The sequence below is a fragment of the Myodes glareolus genome, chromosome 1 (assembly GCF_982192425.1).
Source record: "Myodes glareolus chromosome 1, mMyoGla1.1, whole genome shotgun sequence".
Taxonomy (NCBI): Eukaryota; Metazoa; Chordata; class Mammalia; order Rodentia; family Cricetidae; genus Myodes; species Myodes glareolus.
The window spans coordinates 69,772,581-69,782,986 of NC_142026.1; positions in this window are offsets into that span (position 1 = coordinate 69,772,581).

Below are 10,406 nucleotides of genomic sequence, written 5' to 3' on the forward strand. Positions count from 1 at the left end.
AAAAGAAGTGTTCATACCCTTTAACAGAAGAAGAGAAGAAAAAGGGCACAATTCAATATGGATGATATGGGGGCAGGGTAGATGGGACAATGAATAAAAATGTTTATCACATGAGTCAGGAGAACCAGAGTTCACATCACAGAGCTAGCATGACATTGCTAGATTGTTGCCCACCGGCTTAGGAAAAAACCACAAACTCTTGATTCAGACAGAGATCTTGTTTAAAGAAACCAGGCAGAGACGGATACAGAAGAACATCCAACTACTCTTCTGACCAGCATGCATACATATGAACATATACCACAAACATAAAAATTATATTATCTATTTCAATATCTACATGTCTGTGTGTGTGTGTCTGTCTTTCTATCTATTGTATATGTGTATGTTTGTTTCTATTTATGTATCTGTGTATCTATCTACACATCTATCATCTATCTATCTATCTATCTATTCACCAAGAATCTACATATTTATCTATAGAAGATGTAGAATGCAAGCATCATGTATATATCTATAAATTTCTCTACCTATCATCTATCTATCTATCTATCTATCTATCTATCTATCTATCTATCTATCATCTATCTATCATACATCTATATATCTATCATGTATATATGTATCTCTCTTTACCTATCAAGTATCTACCCATCATCCATTCACCCACGCACAGATCCATCCATCCTCTATCCATTTATCCATCATATATGTATGTGTATATCTTTCTATCTGGACGTTTTCATTTGCATGTATATTTATATTTTATATAGAAGTGAGTGGTGTTGCTATCACAAGATAGGAAGGGGCCCCTTGGAGACATCAGTTTGCACAGAGTGGGAAAGGCAGAGAACAGTCCCTCCTTTGCCAGCAGGAAATAGTTCCCATTTCATGTGAAAACATTTTGAGGATCTAACTTAGCAATAATACTTAGCAATCGTGACTTTCCCTGATTCCCTTTTAACTATAGATACTCTGGTCACTTGCAACTTGGTAAAAAGGGAAAATGTACTTACAGTGTTTTCTGTGACATTGCAGAAGAGTATTGTAGTGAGCGACTGAGTCTGTCTTGATGAGATGACACTCAGGTCCTCCACTTGCAGGTTTATAATTCCTTGGTCTTCTTCCCCACAGGACCTGTAACTTTCAGTTCTAGATACATTGCAGCATCTACATGGGGGAATAAGAATACCTTCTCAACAACTATGCTCCACTTAGCTGTAAATGAAAACAACCCAGATTAAGACAGCAAATCCACAGAAGCAATTAAAGAGTTGGGAAAAACTTTTCTGTGAGTCCTTAGAGTACACAGGGCTTTACAAAGAGAGCCACACAAGTCCCATGCTGGGGTATGGAATGGATGGGGCACAAGGCTGTTATATGGTTCTGTCTAAGTTCAGATAGACATGGCAACTTTTCTTTAACACCTATTATCTTGGGAGATTTCCAAAGTTAGCAACTAGCATTCAAGGGCAGTAAAATTGGAGATTTCACAGGTCTTTTGTATCTCACTTTTTAAAGTATTTTTTTAAAAAAATAGATTCTTTTCTCATACAATATATTCTGATTATAGTTCCCCTTTCTCTAAACCTCCCAGTTGCATCATTTACAGATAAATTTTCTGTCTTTCATTAGAAAAGAACAGGATTCTAAGACAAAAAAAAACATAACTAGATAAAATATAAAAGATAAAATGAAAATCATCCTATCAAAGTAAGACAACCAAAGTAGTAGATAACTAAAAGAGCTCCAAGAGAAGAAGGTACAAGAATCACACCCACTCATTTACATATTCAGGAGTCTCACAAAAGTACTATGGTAATAGTTACAACATAAACACAGAGGGTGTACACCCAGCAGACACTGTGTTTGTTGCTTTAGTCTCTAAGTTCCAATGTCTCTTACTTAGCTGATTCAGAGGGTCTTGTTCTCCTGGAGTCATCCATCATCTCTGTATCTTACAATATTCTTGTCTCCTCTTCCACAGGGTTCCTTGAACTCTGAACGGGGAGGGATTTGATGGAGACCTCCATTTAGACTCTCTCTCAACATAATGTTTGAGTGTGAGTTTCTCCATCTTTTCCATCTACTAACGAAGGCAGCCTCTGTGATGATGACTGGATAAGGCACTAATCTATGAACGTAACAGAATATTATGAATAATCATTTTATTGAGTTTTTAAGACCCATAGTGTTTGGTTTTATCTTAGGACTCTGATCTATCAAGTCTTTGGTTCTTGGTTTCTCATGCAGGGTCCGGTATGAGTTCCTTCTGATGAAGTGGGCCTTTGGTCAAATCTGACATTGATTGGCTATTCCCAGAAGGTCTGTGCCACCTTTTCCCTAGCTTATTTTGCAGGCATCACGGATTGCAAGTCAAAGATTTATTGGCTTATTTGGCATCCATGGTTCTGTTTTGGTTTCCTGCAGAGTACCTCCTCACCAAAAGAGACTATAATGTAGGGCTGAAAACTCCATGTAGGCACCAGAATGCCTCTCCATGTTCAATGAGTTGTGTGGGTGTTGTCCTTGGCAATGGGGCCCCACTGTCAGTGTTTGAAGAACTACAACTTTTTTTTTTGGAACCAGAAATTTAAATAATAATTTGGACATTCAAGGATTACTGCACACTATAGCTGTAGAGAAAATTCCCAAGTGTGATATAGAGAGGCAGTGCAGACACGGAGTAGTCAATTCTTCCATGCTTCTCTAAGCAATAGCTTCTGTGACTAAGATCTCTAAGTGCTCTCTGTGCCCCTTGATGGTCTTGTGTTCCCCACATTGGTATTTTTGTCTGAGCTCACAGTAACTTTCACTCACTGTGCTTCTTGCACAGTAATACATGGCTGTGTCTTCAGACTTCAGACTGTTCAAGTCCAGATACAGACTGTTCTTGGCATTGTCTCTGGAGATTGTGAACCGGCCCTTCACAGCATCAGTATACCAGGTGTACTACCATCTTTATTAATCTGTGTGACCCACTCCAGCCCCTTCCCTGGAGCCTGGCGAACCCAGTTCATGTAATAATTACTGAAGGTGAATCCAGAGGCTGCACAGGAGAGTTTCAGGGACTTTCCAGGCTGCACTAAGCTTCCTCCAGACTCCAGCAATTGCACGTCACACTGGACACCTAGCTTACACCATAACTGGTTAATGACAATCCAGTCAGTTCAGGTAAGGGATGGGTTCTGTGAGGGCTGTACTAGACCAAGAACTACAACTTTTTATCTTAACAACAGCTTGGGTTATTTGGGTATTTAGATGGAACCACTTTTGTCAGCAACTCAGCTGAATTTATCTCAGTTTTGCCACCTGAAGCCTCCCTTGCTGCGAGAGATGGCCTGTTGAGACTCCTTATCATCTATTAATAGGCGTCCTTATTAGGATCACCTTCATAGATTCTAGAAAGTTTCACTGCACTAGGTTTCCACCACTCCCCAAATACTCCTCATTCCAGCAGTCTCTATCCACACTCTCTGCCTACATTTAATGCTGCCTCCAGTCTGGTACCTCTTACTTTTGTTCCACCCTTTCCCACTCTGCCTGAAAAATCTATTCTATCTCCCACTTGCAGAGAGATCCATGTATCTCCTTTCCCCCATTAAGAATCTCCTCTTTACCTAACCTCTATGAGTCTACAGATTGTAGCTTGGCTATAATTGACTTAATGGCTAATATCCACTATAAGTTAATGCACGCCATAATTGTTTTTCTGTGTCTCATTGCCTCATTCCAGATCACTCTTTTTTTCTAGTTCCATCCATTTGCCTGCAAATTTCATTACTGTTTATAATTCCTGTGTAATACTCCATTGTATAGATGTACCACATATTCTTTTTCTATTTTTCAGTTGAGGGACTTCTATTTTTTTTTCTAATTTCTGTCTATTATGAATAAAGTCTCAACAAACATAGTTGAGAAAGTGTCCTTGTGCTGGATGGAGTGTCCTTTGGGTATATACACAAGTGTGAAATAACTGGTTTTTGAGGTACATAAATTTTCATGCTTCTGAGGAACTCTCCAATTGATTTCCATAGTGAATGTACATATTTTCACTCCCATCAAAAATGGAGAAATGTTTCCCTATTCCACATCATCGTCAGCATGAGCTGTCCCTTGTTATTGATCTTAGCTTTTTTTCATGCGTAGGATGAAATTTCAAATTAGCTTTGATTTTTCATTTTCTAATAGCAAAAGATGTTGAATGTTTCTTAGCCATTTGAATTTCTTTTACTGAGAATTTTCTGTTTAGATGTGTGCCCCATATTTTAATTGGGTATTTGTGTTTTGACATCTAGTTTCTTATGTTCTCTCTCTATATTTTGATATTAGCCTTCTTTCATATGTGGAGTTGGTAAAAAACCTTTGCCCATTCTTCAGGCTGCCGCTTTGTCTGAATGATGGTGTCCTTTTCAGATTCATTAGGTCTCATTTATTAATTGTTGATTTTAATGCCTGTGCTAACACTGCTGTGTTCAGAAAGTCTTCCTTTGCACCACTGTGTTCTAGGCTATTCCTCACTTTCTCTTCTATCAGGTTCAATGTGTCTTGCTTTATCTTATGGTCTTTAATCCATTTAGAACTGACTTTTACAGTGGGTGATAGGTATGGATCTATTTTTATTCCTTTTTGTATAGACATTCAGTTTGACCAGAACCACATGTTGAAGGTGCCATCTTTTTTCCAGTGTATTTCTGGATTCTTTATCAAAATTCATGTGGTCATACTGTGTAGACTTCTGTCTGGTTCTCTAATTCCATTGCATTAATAATCAACATTTCCAGGGTTTTTTTTGGTAATGTCATTCTTTCTTTCATAGCTATAATATTGTATTGTGACTTGTAATTGAGAATGGTGGGACCTCTAACAGACATCTTATTGCTAAGGATTGTTTTAAGTATACTGGATTTTTTGCAGTTTCGTGCTCAAATGGCTCATCAACTCCAACCATAAGGAGCCTCTTCAATGTTCATCTTCCTCTTGAAGTTACCAGAGCTGCCAAGAGCAGATGTGTCTCCTTGTCATGAAAAATCCTAAGTTCTTAAAACATTTTATATGCCACATTCTGAAGGTCTCAGAAAGATTTAAGGAATACCTATCTAACTGAAATATAATCTCTATATATCTAGAAAACCTAACATGTCTACAAGCTTGACTATTATAGATGATTATCTATTAGCCTATATTTCTTAATTATATATTACACTTTTAAATGAGTTGCACAATTACAATACCTTAAACATATATATATATATATGTATATCAAGATTGACCTTAAATTTGTATCAATAACCAAATATCCATATCAATGCAATGTATTCTTTGCTATAGCATATCCTCTCTTAAATGGAAACAAACATTTATAAACAATCTTTTAGGGAAATTGAGCATAGTGTTCTCCAAACTACTTACTGCTTTTCGTTGGGTGAAGTAATTTTAGGGGTTCATGGTGACCTTTCAGTGGATCGTGGTCTATCGAACCACACTAGTCTGGAAGGAATCCACAGGTTCTTATTCTCTGTGGAAACAAAAGCAGAACTTCTTTTACAAAGCAACTTCTCCTTAGACAATTTTTTTTACTTATTTAATTATTTATAAAAATTTCCACTTTCTCCCCTCTTCCCAATACCCTCCCATTTTCCCCACTCCCTCTCCTCTTCCCTCTCCAGTCCTAAGAGCAGTCAGGGTTTCCTGCCTTGTGGGAAGTTCAAGTTCCTCCCCCCTCTCTCCATGTCTAGGATGGTGAGCATTTAAACAGTCTAGGATCCCAAAAAGCTAGTGTATGCAGACGAAACAAGACCCAATGCCTCAGTCAGCCCCATGTCAGCCACATTCAGAGAATCCGGTTTGGACCTTGGGGGCTCAGTCCAGTGCTCCAATGTGGGTCTCTGTCTCTATCTCCATCCATCACCGGATAAGGGTTCCCTCTGATCCTGCCTTCCTTGCTCACATTCTCCCTCCATTTGCTTCTCATTTGGACCTAGGGAGTTAAGTCCAGTGTTCCAATGTGAGTCTCTGTCTCTATCTCCATCCATCTCTAGATGAAGGTTCTATGGTGATAAGCAAAATATTCATCAGTATGGTTATGGACCAAGGCCAGTTCAGGCACCCTCTTCTCTGCTGCTCAGGGAACAATGTGGGGACCTCTCCTTGGGCCTGGGAACCCCTCCAGAATCAAGTCTCTTGCAAACTCGAAAATGGCTCCCTTAGTTGAGATATATAGCCCTCTGCTCCCATAATCATCCTTCCTCCCTCCCCCATCCCATTCCCCCAAGCTATCCCCAATCCTCCACCCCTCGCTTATCTTTAGCCCTCTCCCCTTACTTCCACCCCTCCCCCCCCCCCGCACCCAAGTTTGCCTGGTAATCTTGTCTACTTCCAATATCCAGGAGGATAACTATATGATTTTCTTCACGTTCACCTACTTATTTAGCTTCTCTAGAATCACGAATTATAGGCTCAAAGACCTTTAATTATGGCTAGAATCCACTTATGAGTGAGTTCATACCATATTCCTCTTTTTGGGTCTGGGTTACCTCACTCAGTAAAGTGTTTTCTATTTCCATCAATTTGCATGCAAAATTCAAGATGTCATTATTTTTTACCGCTGAGTAAAACTCTAATGTGTATATGTTCCACACCTTCTTTAATAATTCTTCTATTGAGGGGCACCTAGGTTGTTTCCAGGCTCTGGCTATTACAAATAGTGCAGCTATGAACATAGTTGAACAAATGCTTTTGGAGTATGATAGGGCATCTCTTGGGTATATTCCCAAGAGTGGAATTGCTGGTCCTGCGGGAGGATTACTCCCAGTTTCCTGAGAAACTGCCACACTGATTTCCACAGTGGCTGCACAAGTTTGCATTCCAACCAACAATAGATGAGTGTTCCCCTCACTCCACATCCTCTCCAGCATAGGCTATCATTGGTGTTTTTGAGTTTAGCTAGGTGTAAGATGGTATCTCAAAGTGGTTTTGATTTACATTTCCCTGATCGCTAAGGAGGTTGAGCATGACCTTAAGTGTCTTTTGGCCGTTCGAAGTTCATCTGTTGTGAATATCTGTTCAGATCAGTACCCCATTTTTTTTTATTCAATCCCATATGTAAAAGTAACAGTACCCCATTTTTTAATTGGGTTAATTAGAGTTTTGAGTGTCTAGTTTTTTGAGTTCTTTGTATATTTTGGAGATCAGACCTCTGTCTGATGAAGGGTTGGTAAAGATCTTCTCCCAGTCAGAAGGTAGTCTTTTTGTCTTACTGACAGTGTCCTTTGCTTTACAGAAACTTCTCAGTTTCAGGAGGTCCCATTTATTCATCGATTCTCTTATTGTCTGTGCTACTGGGGTTCTACTTAGGAAGTGGTCTCCTGTGCCTATGTCTTGTAGACTACTTCCCACCTTCTCTTCTATCAGGTTCAAAGTGGTCAGATCAATGTTTATGTCTTTAATCTATTTGGACTTGAGTTTTGGGCTTGGTGATAGATATGGATCTACCTTCATTCTTCTACAGGTTGACATCCAGTTATGACAGCACCATTTGTTAAAGATGCTTTCCTTCTTCCATTGTATACCTTTAGTTCCCTTGTCAAAAATCAGGTGTTCATAGGTTTGTGAGTTAATATCTGGGTCTTCTATTCGATTTCATAGGTCGACTTCTCTGTTCTTATGCCAATACCAAGCTGTTTTCAATACTGTAGTTCTGTAATAGAGTTTGAAGTCAGGGATGGTAATGCCTCCAGAAGTTCCTTTATTGTATAAGATTGTTTTGGCTATCCTGGGTTTTTTGTTTTGCCATATAAAGTTGATTATTGTTCTCTCAAGGTCTGTGAAGAAGTTTGGTGGGATTTTGATGGTGATGTTTCTCTGATTTCCCTCTCTGCTTCTTTATCCTCTGTGTATAGGAGGGCAACCGATTTTTTGGAGTTGATCTTGTATCCTGACACATTACTAAAGGTGTTTATCAGCTGTAGGAGTTCTTTGGTAGAGTTTTTGGGGTCGCTTATGTACACTATCATATCATCTGCAAACAACGAAAGTTTAACTTCATCCTTTTCAATTCGAATCCCTTTGATTCCCTTATGTTGTCTTATTGCTATTGCTAGAACTTCAAGCACTATATTGAAGAGGTATGGAGAGAGTGGATAGCCTTGTCGTGTTCCTGATTTTAGTGGAATGGCTTTGAGTTTCTCTCCATTTAATTCGATGTTAGCTGTCGGCTTGCTGTAAATAGCTTTTATTATATTTAGGTATGATCCTTGTATCCCCAATCGCTCCAACACCTTTATCATAAAGGGATGTTGAATTTTGTCAAATGCTTTTTCAGCACCCAATGAAATGATCATATGGTTTTTTTCTTTCAGTTTATTTATATGATGGATTACATTGATAGATTTGCGTATGTTGAACCAGCCCTGCATCTCTAGAATGAAGCCTACTTGATCATAATGGATAGTTTTTCTAATGTGTTCTTGGATTCGGTTTGCCAGTATTTTATCGAGAATTTTCCCATCGATGTTCATGAGTGAGATTGGCCTGTTCTCTTTCTTGGTTGTGTCTTTGTGTGGTTTTGGTATCAGAGTAACTGAAGCTTCATAAAAGGAGTTTGGCAATGACTCTTCTGTTTCTATATTGTGGAATACATTAAGGAGTATAGGTATTAGTTCTTCCTGGAAGTTCTGGTAGAATTCTGCATTGAAAACATCTGGTCCTGGGCTTTTTTTTGGTAGGGAGATTTTTGATAACAATTTTTAATTCTTTGCGACTAACAGGTCTATTTAGATTGTTCACCTATTTTTGGATCAACTTTGGTATATGTTACTTATCTAAAAAAAGTCCAACAACCCTCCTACCCCCCCATGCACCCGAGGTTACCTGGGACTCTTGTCTATTTCCAATCTCCAGGAGGAAAACTACCTGAATTTTCTTCAGGTTCACCCTCCTATCCAGCTTCTCTAGGATCACGAATAATAGGCTCAAAGACCTTTAATTATGGCTAGAATCCATTTATGAGTGAAAACATACCATATTCCTCTTTTTGGGTGTGGCTTACCTTACTCAGTAAAGCGTTTTCTTTTCTTTTTTTAATTATTTTTTTAATTATTTTTTTACTTTTTTATTTATTTTTATTTTTTTTATTTAATTTTTACTGGGAACCCCTCCAGAATCAAGTCTCTTGCAAACCCTAAAATGGCTCCCTTAACTGAGATATAAACCTCCTGCTCCCCCAACCATCCTTCCTCCCTCCCCCCTCCCATTCCCCCAAGCCATCCCCAATCCTCCCCCTGTCCCCTCTCCCTAACCATCTTCCCTTACTTCCACTCCCCCACCCCTCATGCACCCAAGTTTGCCTGGCAATCGTGCCTAGTTCCATTATCCAGGTGGATAACTATATGATTTTCTTCAGGTTCACCTTCTTATTTAGCTTCTATAGGATCCCAAATTATAGACTCAAAGACCTTTAACTATGGCTAGAATCCACTTATGAGTGAGTACATACCATATTCCTCTTTTTGGGTCTGGGTTACCTCACTCAGTAAAGCGTTGTAGGAGGATTATTGGAAGGGGAGAGGGTTAGAGAGAAGGGAGCAGGGGAGGAATGGGGAATGCTCGGGGGACTGGGAGGGGGGAGGGAGGAAGGATAGATATGGGATCAGGAAGAATATATCTCAACTAAGGGAGTCAGTTTAGGGTTTACTAGAGACTTGATTATAAATGGGATCCCAGGTCCAAGGAGAGATCCCCAGATTGTTCTCTGGACAGAGGAGAGGGTGCCTGAACTGGCCTTGGCCCATAACCATACTGATGAATATTTAGCTTATCACCATAGATCCTTCTTCTGGCGATGGATGGAGATGGAGACGGAGACCCACATTGGAACACTGGACTTAATTCCCTAGGTCCAAATGAGAAGCAGAAGGAAAGAGAACATGAGTAAGGAAGGCAAGATCAGAGGGAACCTTCATCCGACAATGGATGGCAATACAGACGGAGACCCATATTGGAGCACCGGACTGAGTCCACAAAGGTCCAAATGAGGAGCAGAAGGAGGAAGAACATGAAAAAGGAAATCAGGACCGCGAGGGGTGCGATCATCCACTGATACAAGGGATCTGATCTAATGAGAGTTCACCAAGGCCAGTTGACTGGGACTGAGCAAGCACGTGATCCAGCCAGATTCTCTGAATGAGGCCGGATTCTCTGAATGTGGCTGGCCCGGAGTCTTTCTGAAAAGCCTTTGACAAGGACACTGGGACTTGTTTCCTCTGCATATACTGGATTTTTGGGATCCGGTCTGTTTGGATACTCACCTTCCTGGACATGGAGGGAGGGGGGAGGAGTTTGAACTACCCACAGGGAGGGAGACCCTGACTGCTCTTGGGGATGGAGAGGGAGGAGGGGAGGGAGTG